This window comes from Falco peregrinus, chromosome 1 (assembly GCF_023634155.1).
Source record: "Falco peregrinus isolate bFalPer1 chromosome 1, bFalPer1.pri, whole genome shotgun sequence".
NCBI classification, from domain to species: domain Eukaryota; kingdom Metazoa; phylum Chordata; class Aves; order Falconiformes; family Falconidae; genus Falco; species Falco peregrinus.
Window position 1 is genome coordinate 1,663,737 of NC_073721.1, and position 14,197 is coordinate 1,677,933.

Genomic DNA, 14,197 nt, shown 5'->3' on the forward strand with positions numbered 1-14,197 from the left:
GGTTCATGGATTTGTGTAGTCTATTATAATTCATGTGTGTCTTATGATGTATCATTGATTCCATCTGGGCTGGATCAGCTGTTATTATTACCTGTCTCTTCTCAATTTACCTTCCCTAAACAAGACAAATTCTTTCCTCACAGTCCAAAAGGAAGGCTATCTCTAAGGTTTATCTCACCCCAACATTTTATCTCAAGATGGCCAATAATTGGTGAGTCAGGGAAGAAACACTGCAGAACACAAAAACTTCTCACAGAAACACCCTGCTGGCTTTCACCAGCTTGCAAGTTTTATGGAGATTATATCAGCATCTCTGTGTGCTTTAATAGCCACTGATGAGTTTATTTCCCATAACTTCGACTAACAACCTCTTTACTCTTCCACTTGGAATGTCCTTTAGCAGTTCTACATTTAGTTAAGCACTCTTAATTGCTTTTCATTTGTGGGGCTGGTAGGTTGGGGGGGTTTATCTTCCATTTTTTTCCTCAGGAATTTCACTGTACAAAGCATAGCATCCCTGTAAGATTTCTGCTACAAGAGACAGCTGATTGTCATTCCCAATCCACCTTCTTACAGCTGTCGATGATGTTATTTATCTGCATTACCACTCTCCTTGAATCACCTCTTTACCGGTCCGAGTCCAAGCCTACTCTGTCCCTGGAGTTGGTGATTCACAGAGGTGTTGTCACCAACACCAAGATCTCTCTCCTGAGAAGTAGTTTGGAGATTACTTGGCATAGGCAGGGCTAGAAATATATATTCCCACTTGTATTATCCCAGAGTTTCGCTTTTTTATGTCATGATAAATTTATCACCTAGTCACTGAGGTCCCTTTGCAAACTTCTGAGGCTCTACTAATAACTCTCCTTTGTGAAATCTGATTTAAATAGATGGGTGGAAATGTAGTAAACATCCCTAATCTCAATTCATAGTGATCAGTAATAACATTTTTGATGGATTGCAGTAGTAGAAGAATAGAGAGTCCTGCTCTCTTTTGTCCCAACTCACAGAGAGCAGAGGTACAAAATACTGTACATGAAATGCAGGTTAATAGAAAAATAAATAGAAGAGTTTAATAGAACAATGAAGAGGCATGTGCTAAATAGTCTTAAGCATCATTATACAATTATTAGGCTATATCACTGTAAGTATATAAAAAATATATCAAAGGAGACCTGACATTTATTGCTTTCTTCTTAGGTTCACCTGACAACTTTTCCAAGAAAAATGAGTCTGTTCCAAGAGCGACTATACGACGCTAATGCAAAACCATGACTGTACGGCAATTTACCCTCGCAAGGCTGAGAACTGGCTCCAGGCAGGTCAGTAATGTGCAGGCCAGGTCTGGAGTCAGAGCCTTGATACTGGATCACAATGATTTATTGAAATCCACAAACAAGGCTACAGGCTTAAGATCTCCCTCATTACGACTTCCCAGGAGCACCAGGCTGCATTATCCCTTAACAGTATAGCATTTTCCCTGGCTTTGAAACCGTTAGCAATTTTATAGGGCCTAACAGGCATTACAGGAGGAGTCAAGCTGCATAAACTACTTCCACATGCAGATAATTTCCATTTTAGTAACCCACACAGGTAAAGTGACACCTGTAACCCTGGAGAAATTTCAGTAATATCTCTAACTCCAAGCTGAATCCTTCTAAATCAAAATAATTAATTTTAACAAGAATTTGCAGATCATCCTTGTGTATAGCTCAAGAGTTTAAGTAGATAGCAAAAAATTTAATTTATTTAAGAATTTAGTTGAACATGGGATTGAATAAATTCGCTAGAGACAACTGGAAATCCATGCATACAAGCATCAAGGAAGACCTTAACAGGCAGAATCCCCTAATCCCATACTTGTGAGTATAGCTCAAGTGCAGTTAAAAGAATTTCTCTCCAGAATTGAATTCTTTCTTAAGCAACATTATCTGGATAATGCAAGGACACATTCCAGTAAAAACACAAAAAAAAAAAAAAAACAACCAAACCCACAAAACAAAACAAAAAACAAACCACACTGGAATTAAATTTTTACTTGGCAGGTAACAAATATACTAAGACTCCTAAATAAAACTATAATAGTTTCTGAAATGAGAGATTTCCTAAAAAAAGGACTTTTTTAAAAAGTTAAGAATGGGTTAGCCAATATGCATCCCAAAGATATATATATATATCCAATATATAACTAAAGACAAAAATACTCTCCTTGCAGAAGTATATGTATAGCACTTAGTTTATGGTCCAAAATAAAAAAAAAAAAATTTAAGAATGACTCAAGATCAGTTGAGCTCATGAATTCTCTACCTTCTCAATGAACCGTGCACTTGCCAGCAATCCTTCCTAGGCTAAAAAATAAAAATCTAACAGAGTGAGTAGAAATCCCAGGAGTAGAGCACAACGCATTGGCAGCATAAGTACCCTCTCTTTCGCACAAACAAAACCAGAAGCTCCCAGCACCACCCCTGAGCACAGACATTGCTTTCCATAGCTGCACACCAGCGTGAACCGAGACCTCTTTGGGGAAAGCCCTTGTGAAACTTCCATCCGTATCTCCAGAAGAAAAGGTTCTGTTAAATCAGATGTTTACCTCAGTCAGCTCCATCCCATACATATATCTTCTAACCTGATGGATTCAAAAGTCAGTGAAAGCTGAATGCAACCATAATACTTCAGCAAATGGTAATAATGGAAAAACCAAATGGCGCAGCCACCCCCTCCCCCCAAACCCGTGACTGCCCGCAGGAAACCCTCAAGTGTAAAGCTGAAAAGCTGAACTTCTTTGGTTTCAGTCCACTGATGGATCTCTAATCTTTCGTCTGCCTTCCAGGTTTTTTATTTCCATAGCAAACACGTACCATGGAAGTGTATCTTAACAGGGATTTTTTTTTTTGTCTCTTTTAATGTCTACCTCTAGACATAAACACCTGAACTTCATTTTCATCTTTATACAATGTTCCAGTGTTGACCTCTTGTTTCTTCTAAATAGAGAAAACTCCTGTTGCACTTATCTCTGGGATCAAACTGGGTTATTTCGGGGGTGCTTATGCATGCTATAGAACTATACATGCAGCTGCATAAGTGTTCAGAATCTACCAGTTCCACAACTCATATACAAAAAAATACCAGGAAAATACAAAGCAGGAGTGACAGAAGCTATCTCCTTTAGCTTCTGCAGTTTTCAGAGGCTTTCCAAGAGCCCATGTAGTCCTTTAAGCATTCAGAGAGCATTCCTGATACTTATCATAATATCTAAGACTGTTATTAAATCTCATCCAATTTTCTGTCTGTAATTCAGCAGAAAAGCGCAAGAAAGCCCTCTCTAAACTGCCTCTAGAGAACAGGGACTCAGAATGTCAATCGGATGAGTTTGTGCCTATATATATTAGTAGCTATGAATCATCTCATGAAAAAAAAAACATGTTTTAGCTTAACTGACCTTACATGCTGTCAGCTGATGCCTGAAAAAAAAATTTCAAAACAAACTGGAGTCTGCAAAATCGTTAGACTCACACAATGGTTTGGGCTGGAAGGGACCTTGAAGCCCACCCAGTCCCACCCCGTGCCCCGGGCAGGGCCCCCTCCCCCCAGCCCAGGCTGCTCCCAGCCCCATCCAGCCTGGCCTTGAGCACTGCCAGGGATGGGGCACCCACAGCTGCTCTGGGCAGCCTGGGCCAGCGCCTCGCCGCCCTCACGGGGAACAATTTCTGCCTCACAGCTCATCTGCATCTCCCCGCTCTCAGCTTAAGGCCATTCCCCCTTGGCCTGTCACCACGTGCCCACGTACAAAGCCCCTCTCCAGCTTCTTGCCGGCCCCTGTAGGTGCTGGGAGCTGCTCTAAGGTCTCCCCGGAGCCTTCTCCTCCCCAGGCTGAGCAGCCCCAGCTCTCCCAGCCCGGCTCCATAGCAGAGGGGCTCCAGCCCCCTGACCACCTCCGTGGCCTCCTCTGGGCTCGCTCCAACAGGTCCGTGTCCTTCTCATGCTGGGGGCCCCAGAGCTGGTCGCAGCGCTGCAGGGGGGTCTCACGGGAGCGGAGCAGAGGGGCAGAATCCCCTCCCCCACCCTGCTGGCCACGCTGCTGGGGATGCAGCCCAGGGCACGGGGGGCTCTCTGGGCTGCGAGCGCACATTGCCGGGTCACATGGAGCTTCTCATCCACCAACACCCCCAAGTCCTTCCCCTCAGGGCTGCTCTCAACCCATTCCCCAGCCTGTAACTGTGCTTGGGATTGCCCCGACCCACGTGCAGGACCTCGCAGCTGGCCGTGTGGAACTTCATGAGGTTCACACGAGCCCACCTCTCACACCTGTCCAGGTCCCTCTGGATGGCATCCCTTCCGTCCAGCGTGTTGACCCACCACACAGCTTGGTGTCATCGGCAAACTTGCTGAGGGTGTGTTTGATCCCACTGTCCATATCCCTGACAATGTTAAACAATTGTGGTCCCAGTATGGAGCCCTGAGGAATGCCACTTGTCACTGGTGTCCACTCAGACACTGAGCTGTTGACCACAACTCTTTGAGTGCAACCGTCTGGGCAGTTCATTATCCACCCAGTGGTCCATCCATCAACCCATGTCTCTCTAGTTTAGAGACGAGGATGTCCTGTGGGACAATGTCAAATGCTTTACACAAGTCCAAGTCCACATTCTCTTCCATTGGTTCCTTCATCCAGCATCTAGTTCCCAGAATTCAAGCCTCATTTTTTATGGATATTTTATCACAGCAAGGGCCAACAAAATAGTGCAATTAAGTCCAAAGGCTAGGAGTGCAGCATGTAAAAGACAATGGCAGCTGATTTACTATTTCAGCCTTACAAATGCTTTTCACTGCAGCCTTGGCAGACAAGAGAAGAAGCCAACCCAAAATCTCCAGCAGAGTTGTAGGAATAATTGATTTTTCAGTTCAGTAGCCAAATTGGAAAAGTAAATAATCTGAAATTACCCAAAATGCTTTTTGTTGTTGTTTCTCATTAAGGTGAAACACAGGGCGAGATAACGCTGCTTCTCCTTCACCCAGCAGACTGTCTATAGGTTTTTTTCAGCCAACATGTAGGTGACCTGGATTGAACCCCTTGATTCCTTTGCCCCTCTAAAAGAAGGGCTTTTATCATCACCTTACAACATATTTCTGAGAAGGTTGTTCTTGTTCTCTTGCTGCTCATTTCCATGAGTTATTTCACCGTCCATTAGAAGAGCAAAACAGGTGTCCTCCCACCAATGCAAGAGATGTGTCCCAAATACCAGATGATTGAATTACTCTTGGCACTCAAGTGCTTCGTATCAAGTGAAGCATAATGGACAGGAAAGCTGTCTGCTGCAGACGACTGCATATACAATGGTTGGGATGTTCCTCTGAGAGCGGAGGAATCATTTCAAATCCCTGTACCCTGAACCTCTGTTTCCCAAATGAAAATGTGGGCTTGTCTTGTCTGGGGCCGAGGCCAGCAATGGATGCCTACAGAAAAGTGTAAGAGCAGGAAAAGCACATACTTATATTTCTCTAGAATACTCTCCCAGACTCCAGCAATTCCCAAACACTATTGCTTATTTACTAGCCTTTGACGAACACTTTTCCCAGTGTTTTAACTATTTCAGAATGCCTTAACCATTTGCAAATTTCCTATCAGCAATCATCTAAAAGGGCATCCTTCCCTCTTGAACTTTGAGTATAGCCACTGGGAAAACCAAGAAGGAAAAAGAAAACCACCCCAACAGACCTAAATCAAAACATTTTTAAAATTGACCAAGATTTCTGATTAGTTCCAGAAAATCAACAGCCCTGTTTTTCAGGTTTTGCCAGCCAACACACTAGAGCTTAAACTGTACCTGTACAGCTGGACCTGCAACAAACCCAAAGTCTTTGGTGGCTTGGTCCAGAAGGGAACTCTGTTTACAGTCACCAGCCAGTCCCTGGCACGTGTGTGAGCATCAGCTTCCCAGGAACAATTGCACAGGGTGCCATCAACGCAGAGCGAGTACGTTTTGCAGGCAGGCAGACAAGTGAAAAGCAGCATGAAGGTACCATTAAAAGGGAATGGCTTTTTCTTGCTGAAATCAGACAGACAGGCAGCTGAAGTGACTGTTCTTAGTTGGAAGCTAGTCACATCGTTTAACTGTAAATAGTAAAAGATTACTGAAAACTGCAGAATAAAAAATAACTGTTTTGAATTAGAAATGCAAGAGATTTAAATTCTTCTTTTTAATATATTTATTTAGAAATATAATTATCTATTAAACAGAAACGCTTTACAAAATGCTTGATTATGTTCATTCAAGTATTTTCTTAAAACTAATTGAGTTAGAAATCCCTAATTTCCTTTTATAAACAAGGTCCTAAAATGCCTTAAAAATCTTGCAGGAAATTCATGAAAATTTATTCAGTATGGTATGAAAGAGTAAATCTGTGTTATGCTTATGGATACTTTCCAAAAACATGTATATCTTAATTAATCCCATTAATTTTACAGGATTGCTTGCTTGTAAAGAAAGCAGCTTTCTTGAATGGAAATTAAATTTTCAGCTTCAAAGTATGGGGGTTTTTTACAATAACCAACACTGAAAAACACAAAACATTTCTTGCTGCATGGAAAGCTTGATTTGTTTTTCTCATATATATTTTCACAGCAGTGACAGCAACTGATGGCTTAGTACTTGCCTGCTATATATAATGCTATGCAGGACATGAAATAATTATTCATTTTATTATAGGTCTACTGAGGGAGCTACATTTGAGTTTAAGGTTAACATGACAATCGGATGAACAGTATTTTCAGCTTTTTATAACTACGGAATAATAGTTCTTTCCAGCTGGCATTTGTATACCTAGTCTGAGACTGTAGGCTCCAAACATTCAAAAAATATTCACTTCTGGCACTGCATTATACTCAGAAGGAAAAAAAATAATATTAATTCCTTAATTTTTCTTATAAATGGTTTTATTTACTTTAAAAGCTGAGTTTGAGCATAAGATTTATTAGTTCTTTAACACTGATCACTTTTGCTATCTGAAAACATCCACCACCCTGCAGGTTGCTGTGTGATCTTACACAGACACGTTCAGCTCCAAAACTAAAATATTGTCTCCAACATGAGCAAATCACTAAATCAGAGGCATAACCTGAGAATCTGTGTGCTTCCTAAAGCTCAGTGTCATTCCAAAGGATACTGACCAAAGGCACATCGACTTTTAGAAAATAATAGAAGAGGTTGTAGGAGGTATATTCTTGTATTACTGTACCTTGCAGATTAAGTTTTCTAAGTCTCTTATCATATCCTGAATTGGCTTGATTTCCTGCAGCAACTACTCTAACTTGGACATCATATTTTATCTCAATATTTATCAGCTCACTCAAGAATTCTAGACCAACTAAAACAGCTTAAAAGAAAAACAGGTATTTAGTTCCATGATTTCTCTTCAGCTCAGTGCACTCATTAGTGCTCACTTCAACTTGATAAGTAAATAATCCAGAATTTTTGGTCAATTTAATAATTATTTGTAATTCATAAATATGTTTTCACACATACAGAAGTTGTATTGAGTAGTATGGTATAACTGTTAAAAGAACATCTTCACAAGTAGAAAAGTGCAAGAGCCTTATATGATACTAGGCAATGTGTGAGCATGTGTGTGTAGAAAGATATTTGTGTTTAAAAAATATTCTTCCTTTCAGTTCATCAGACACCATAAAAACACTCATAAACATAAAAACTAAAACTGAAGGCACAGCTTTTCCCTGGATACTGTTTTCACTATTTTCACAAAAATCCATGCAAAAAACATTACACAATACAATTTAGTTAGCCAGACTTTTAAAATCTTGGTAATCTGTGCATACTGTAATAAGTGCGCTATATTACTGGCAGCACACGCACACACACACACACAAAAAAAAAAACTACCTTACTTCAGTGTAGGGATTTAAATTGTCAAAAGAATTCCTTGTGTCTTAAAGATAGCATAAATCATGGCAAAAGTCATTAAATATCCAACAGAACAAATTCATTCTCCAGGCTATCTCTTTCTAGGCCTTTTTTCCAGGCTGCCTCCAGAACCTGTCTATGACTATCTGAAGAAAATCATAATACACAGTATGCTGTGAAACTAAGTTTTGTTTAAAACAACTGTAAGTTGATTGTATATATTTGCTTGTAAGAAAGAAGCTAACAAGGAAAAAATGCAAATGCTTTGCATTGGGTTTTTTCCTGCTAAATATGCTGGAAGCATATGACAAATACCAATAATAAACTAACATCTGCAGGTGTAATGAAAGGCAAACTTGTTCAAGGCTGCAGGAAAGTGGCAGCATCATGTATCAGCAAAAACATCTAATAGCACAGGTAACAACAACAACAACATGGCCTGTCATCTGTAATTAGGTGCTATGAATCATAGTCTGTGTTTTTCTTTGAACCAAAGTGTATATACTGGGTTTTGTGGAAGAAAAGAAGAAAAAAAAAGTAGGGGGAATGGTTAAGTCTCACGACTTGTGAAGCTGATGCCCTAGCAGGCTATAGGGAACCAGATGGAGCGAGGACTTCTCAGTGCCGGATACGGGGTTCATGCTCTGGTCAGACAGAGACGACCCCAGCACAGCCCAGTCTGGTGGATGGAAAGAAGCCGCCAAGGCCAAAGCCCACAACGCAGCAGCCCTGGCACGTCCCAGCCTCCACCGGCAGCACCGGCTCCCGCAGGGCTGTGCGATGCTCTGCCCTGAGCTGATCATGAACCCGCAGGCGAAGATGGTGCTGGACCTGCTCCAGGAAAACAGCTTTCAGTGCAATTAGATTACTTTGTAAACTTTAAACCTTAGCAATCTCTCTGGGCCGTTGAGATACTGTAGGATTATTTAGTAATCCCTCGGTATTTTTCTACTTCTGCAACTTCAGCATCACAAGGACGCAAGTGGAAAGGACAGGAAAACTCAGCAAGACCTGAGCCTACAGCCAGCCAGCCTGCAGGCTGACATCCACGCCAAGACTGGGAGTGCAAAGAGCTGCTGCCCAGGCTCCAGCACCAAATGCTGAACTTGCGACGCTGCAAACATAAATACCCGAAACATCCTGGAGAAACGGCATGTTCACATCCAGGCTGATTAAAACACCAGCTCTAGGAACAAACCAGTGGCTGCGCTTGCAGAGAGGTGCAGAGGCACCGGCTCCCCACCTGGAGCCTGCTGCAGCCCTCAGACGTGCCGAGCCCCAGCAGCGTGCAGGCTGCTCCCAACGTGCCTGCTCCACCAGCTCAGCTGCACAAGGGCTGGGAGCCGAACCTGGGCAGGGAAAGGCAGCCACGGCTGCAAAGGGTAAGGCAAAAAATATCACTCCTCTAGCCTGTAAGGGAATCTGCGCTTCCAATAAGGAATTCACTTCTTTTCTTGCTTTTCTTAAAGTTGCGATTATTTGATGATGGGTATATCCTTCCCTTATGGTAGCTGTGTTGTAGCAGCAAAAAAGCAGAGGCTGATTTGGGGATTGTTCAAGAAAGCAGAAGCACATTTTCATGAAGAAACCAGTCTTCTTCCCTTTGGTGCACTACTTGGCAGAGACCAACGGCCCGTGGATAACAGATGGTCAGGAATTTCATCATAACCTGGCAGGCCTGACACGCTACCTACTGGGATAGGATCTGTGGCAAAAAGATAAAAATGGCCCTGCATAATGGATAGAAGAGGTCTGAACATTTAAATACCTTTGCAGAGCAGCTAATTAGATCTTAAATTATCAATATCCTTGGAAATTAAGTCTTTTTGGATGCTAGGCATACAAGCAGACCTTCACAAGCAAATAATATGATTTAAGCACATACCAGAAACTATTCAGACCTCACAGTTTTGACAGCAGCAGGAAAACAAGAACAAAAGCAGCACAAATAAAATGCAAATAAAGCTCATTACAAAGCCAGAATAAAGCCAAGCATTCCTAATAATCCAGCATGTGTTTAAACTAATGCATACCCATAGTTCATGGTCACTTAAGCAAAGCAGTCAGAAGTAACCACCCTGGAGAGAAGTGCATAAAGCAATGGTGGAAGGAAGGAAGAGCAAAATGAGCACACCACAAAGCACATGGACTCGAAGAAAATTGAATAAAGCGGCCAGTCAGGAGATAAAATAATGGCAACATTGGAACAGTAATAACTCTTATCAGTTCTACAGAAGGCAAAATATATTGTCATGCCTTAGCAGCTTAATTTTCTACACAAGCCTATATAGCAAAGCTGAGAGCTTGCTAGGCAACAGGCAAGTCACCACGCGCTCGCACCACCCTAAGCCAAGGCAGCACAACAGAGCGCCTGCGCTCGCTGTCTCCTCTGATCAGTCTCTGATGGCATGCCGTGACTGCTGCATCACTTACACAACGGATTATTATTTTTTTCCCCCAGCCTAAGACTTTCTCATGTGTTCTGCATGGTGTCACTCTTCTTATCTTGAGCCCTTGGTAATCCTAGCCTTTGAGTTTTTTGATTCTTTTGCCATGCCGTAAAGTACAGAGAGACCTCTTTGCATTATCATTTCAGACTGTTCCAGCCAGGGAAGGTAGGAGCTTTGGGAATTACATCTTCAGAAAGAACCTCCAGCCTCAGCCAGGCTTTGTACCCAGGCACATGCAGAGTTTTTAGCCGAGCAGCACTTAACAAGACATTTCAAGACAAACCTGCTATGAATTGATAGCTTTTGTCTAATCTAGCTTTCCGGGCTGCTGCAGATTGCCAAACCCCATTGCAGATGTTCCCAGCAGCTGTGTGCTGCATCAGACCCTCAGCTTTACACCCTCAGCTCCCAACAGGGCATAGCTGCAGTGGAAGGGATGGGGTGCTGGCCAGCCCTGCTTGGAGAGATGCCAGAGGTCTTCCCACCCCCAGCAAGCTGATGCTCCAGAGCTTCCTCTCCTCTATCCCCCTACAGAGGAGCATTGCTGAAGAGCCTTTCTGTGAACGTTTCATGCTGTATATATTCATAGTCATTAATACCAACGCAACCGTTGAGCACTTGTAACACACCATGTGGGGCAGGGTTACAGACCTTAGCATCTCAGCCAGGAGAGGAGTTACGCTTTTCACCAAACCTCAGGAAACAGGATTCACACCATGGCAGTGGGAGCAAGCAACAGCGTTCAGGGAAACAGGCATTATTGGCAGGCATGAATTAAATGCCTGTTTGATACTGTTGGAGAGTCTGAAACCACTCTGCAAGGAGATGCTTAAATCACAAGCCTGCATGCCAGCAGCCAGGCTCTCCTTTGCCGAGGGGAGGTGCCTTTTCTGCTGTGTAGTATAACAGGCTAACGGTGAGAATGGTGGCTGGGGAAGAAGGACCATAAAATAAAGATGAAACAATCCTGAAGAAGAAACCTAATTTTTATGAGGCTGAAGAGACAGAAGAAGGGAGCCTGGCTCCATAGCTTGGTTGCATGGGCCTTGGGGATGGGGAAGCTGGCTGGAGCGTTCCCCTCGAGGTGGGAGGCTGGTACCCACCGTCCGAGGACAACAGTGAACCTGCATCTTCTGTTTCCACAGCAGGTGCTCTCACCACTAGGATGTTTCAGAACAGCACATGAACGTGTATTTTTTATATATTATACACATACCTACGTTATATATAATACTAAAAAAATAATATAAAATAAATACATATTTTATACATATATATATACTCACACACTTATAAAAAGAATAAAATACTGCTTGGAATGAAGCTTTGTGTAGTTCTCAAAGCTGCTAGGATGCAGCAAATTCACCACGCTGGGACCTTCAGGGCTCAGCCTCAGAAATGAAAACTTTCTGTGTAAGACCTGCACCTTCATGTGGGCAAAATATTTGCTCCACCTCACAGCAGGAGCCCTGGGCACATCCAGCAGCTGGACACTAAACCCCCGAGAGCTGAGAAACAGCGCAGCCCCTGGGAGTCTCCTGCCTCCCTGGGTGCAGAGGGAGAGCCAGGCTCTGTGGGTCCAGGCTTCATCTGCAAAGCAATAAATAGCCCTGCCTCGCGTGTACACCCCCCTCGCATGGCTGTTGGCTACTCAATCTCACTTCCAAAGTGTGGGCTCGTAGCATTTAGGTGTCCAAGGTCCCTTTTCTTTGGCTTTCACCTTTCCTTCACCAGAAAAACATTTTTTTTCTCTCAATCTACACAAAAGCAAAGAAAATAATGAGTCTAAACTGAAACTTGGGGAAGTTTTCTCCACCCCTGTGAATTAATATAATATTTAGAAGACAAAAATCTCCGTCCTACTCAGTTTCAGTACTTTGAGGGTTATTCTGCCTCACCACAAGCCGTAGCCTTGGAAATTGTGTGAAAATCCCAGTTCCTACTTCCAGCCTCACGCCAAACCCTAAAAACAATTGCTACTCTCCATTTTCAGCTCTTTGCCCAAGGCTTCTAAAACATCATATGGGGATTTGGGAGCCCCATTCGAAACAAATTGTTTTAATTAAAATAGTAATTTTCAGCCCCAAGAGATGTAAACTATTAAAGAATTGCCAGGAGGGAGATCTACTAATGGAGAGCAATGAGCAATTATAGCCAATCTGCTGCAGGTTCTCCGAGAAAAACACACTGGAAAACCAGAGCAGCCACTTGCCAACTGCCTATTTATCACTATAGACAGCTTTTAACGGTATACAGGTTTTTCCTTCCATAAAGGCTCAGCAAGTGCACTTCATTTTCTCATGTGTCATCAAGTCATTTTGATATAAGAGGAGAGATCAGCAAAGGGAAATGGAAGAAACAAATCTCCTCTCCGTTAAATAGCTCTTCAGCACCTGAAACAACAGGCGTGCAGAGAACAAGGGAGGCAGATGAAAATGTTTTTCCTCATGAAAGTGAACCCTCCATCTTAGACAATCCTGCATTCGTTCTCCCAGACACTCAGTATTTCAGGAATATTCTTTTGGGATGTACCGGATTTCAGGAATACAGAAACCCCAACCAAGTTCATGTTTCCATTTTCCCACACAGAGTCAAAAGTGGACATTATCCAACCCAAAACTAAGTGCTCAGGTGCTTCCCTGGAAAGGTAAATGTGAGGAAAAGGAAGAAAGGAAGAGGCCGTTTTGTGATTTTTTTTTTCCCTCCCAATTGCAACATGGAAGAAAACCACCAAGAACAATAACAACTTAAGCAAGTTATCCAACAGCCACCCACCTTCTTCCTAAATTAACCTTTGCTATTTTGATTTCTTACTGTGGACGATACACAGATTCACTGGAAGGACAAGCCTCAGAAGACAAAACCCCTTGCCGTTCCAAAGGTCCACATTTCTGATCAACGCTCCTTTCATGTTTCCCAGTGAATGTCTGCCATAAATGTAGCTTGAAGGAATTTTACTTCTGTTCTGACTCATGGAACGCTTCCCGTTATGAAGAAATGTTGGCTTGCTTTTATAGCTTCAAGTGTACTGCTGTTCACAGACCCCATAGCTTCAAAAGAATACGATCAGCTGGGAGAAAAAAAAAAAAAAAAAAAAAAAAAAAAGACTGACACCTAAAAACGAAAACATTTGCATTTCTCTCATCTGGAAATTTATCTGCTGAAGTATACTTCAGCATTCAGTAGCACTATGGTCCCCTTGGAGATGCAAGGGGACAAGTGTGGAGTGTTTGTACGTATATAAAGATGTCTGCATATGAACTTTCACTTATAGATAGATACATGTATATAGATATGTATATACACTGAACCAGTGTACATCTCCCAGATTTCATAGACTTACCATATTCAGCTAATTTGAAGAAAAGCATCCTACTTTAGAAGCCAGGAGATCAAGTTTCCACTCTTAGGTAGCATCATCTCTACTGAAATAATTCAGGATGACCCATATTTGGAAACAAAAAATAAAAATAAATTAAAAGTCTTTTTTGATATGCGGATTTTTTTGATATTTCTAGTGTAGAAAACTATTCAGTTTAATACTGGAAAATAAAACATGGTAACGAGCTTCCTGGGGAAAAAAGAAAACTTTTTCCAAATGAAAACTTCATCTATTTTCCGTAAATAACATGCAGTTATTCCTTGTTTTTCTATTCAGGAACCACAAGGCATCTGCCTCCGCCACCCACAGACACAACAGAGAAACGCATTACTCCAAGGAATATCTATTCATGTCAGCACAGTGACCTACTAGAGATAGCATCAGGATGAAAAGTATTATTCTTTTTTATGATTCCCTTCTCACTCAATTCAAACCTTATTAAATCA

The 14,197-nt window shown here is 42.2% G+C and overlaps 1 long non-coding RNA gene across 1 annotated transcript; it reads right to left on the bottom strand.

Moving 5' to 3' along the window:
* Positions 1-6,681: 6,681 nt before the first annotated feature.
* LOC114011772 (uncharacterized) lies at positions 6,682-13,809 on the bottom strand. Its single transcript, XR_003553831.2, has 2 exons — positions 13,713-13,809; positions 6,682-13,439 (listed from the first exon to the last, which is right to left on the bottom strand). It is a non-coding gene; the product is annotated as an uncharacterized LOC114011772 (long non-coding RNA).
* Between the last annotated feature and the right edge of the window lie 388 nt (positions 13,810-14,197).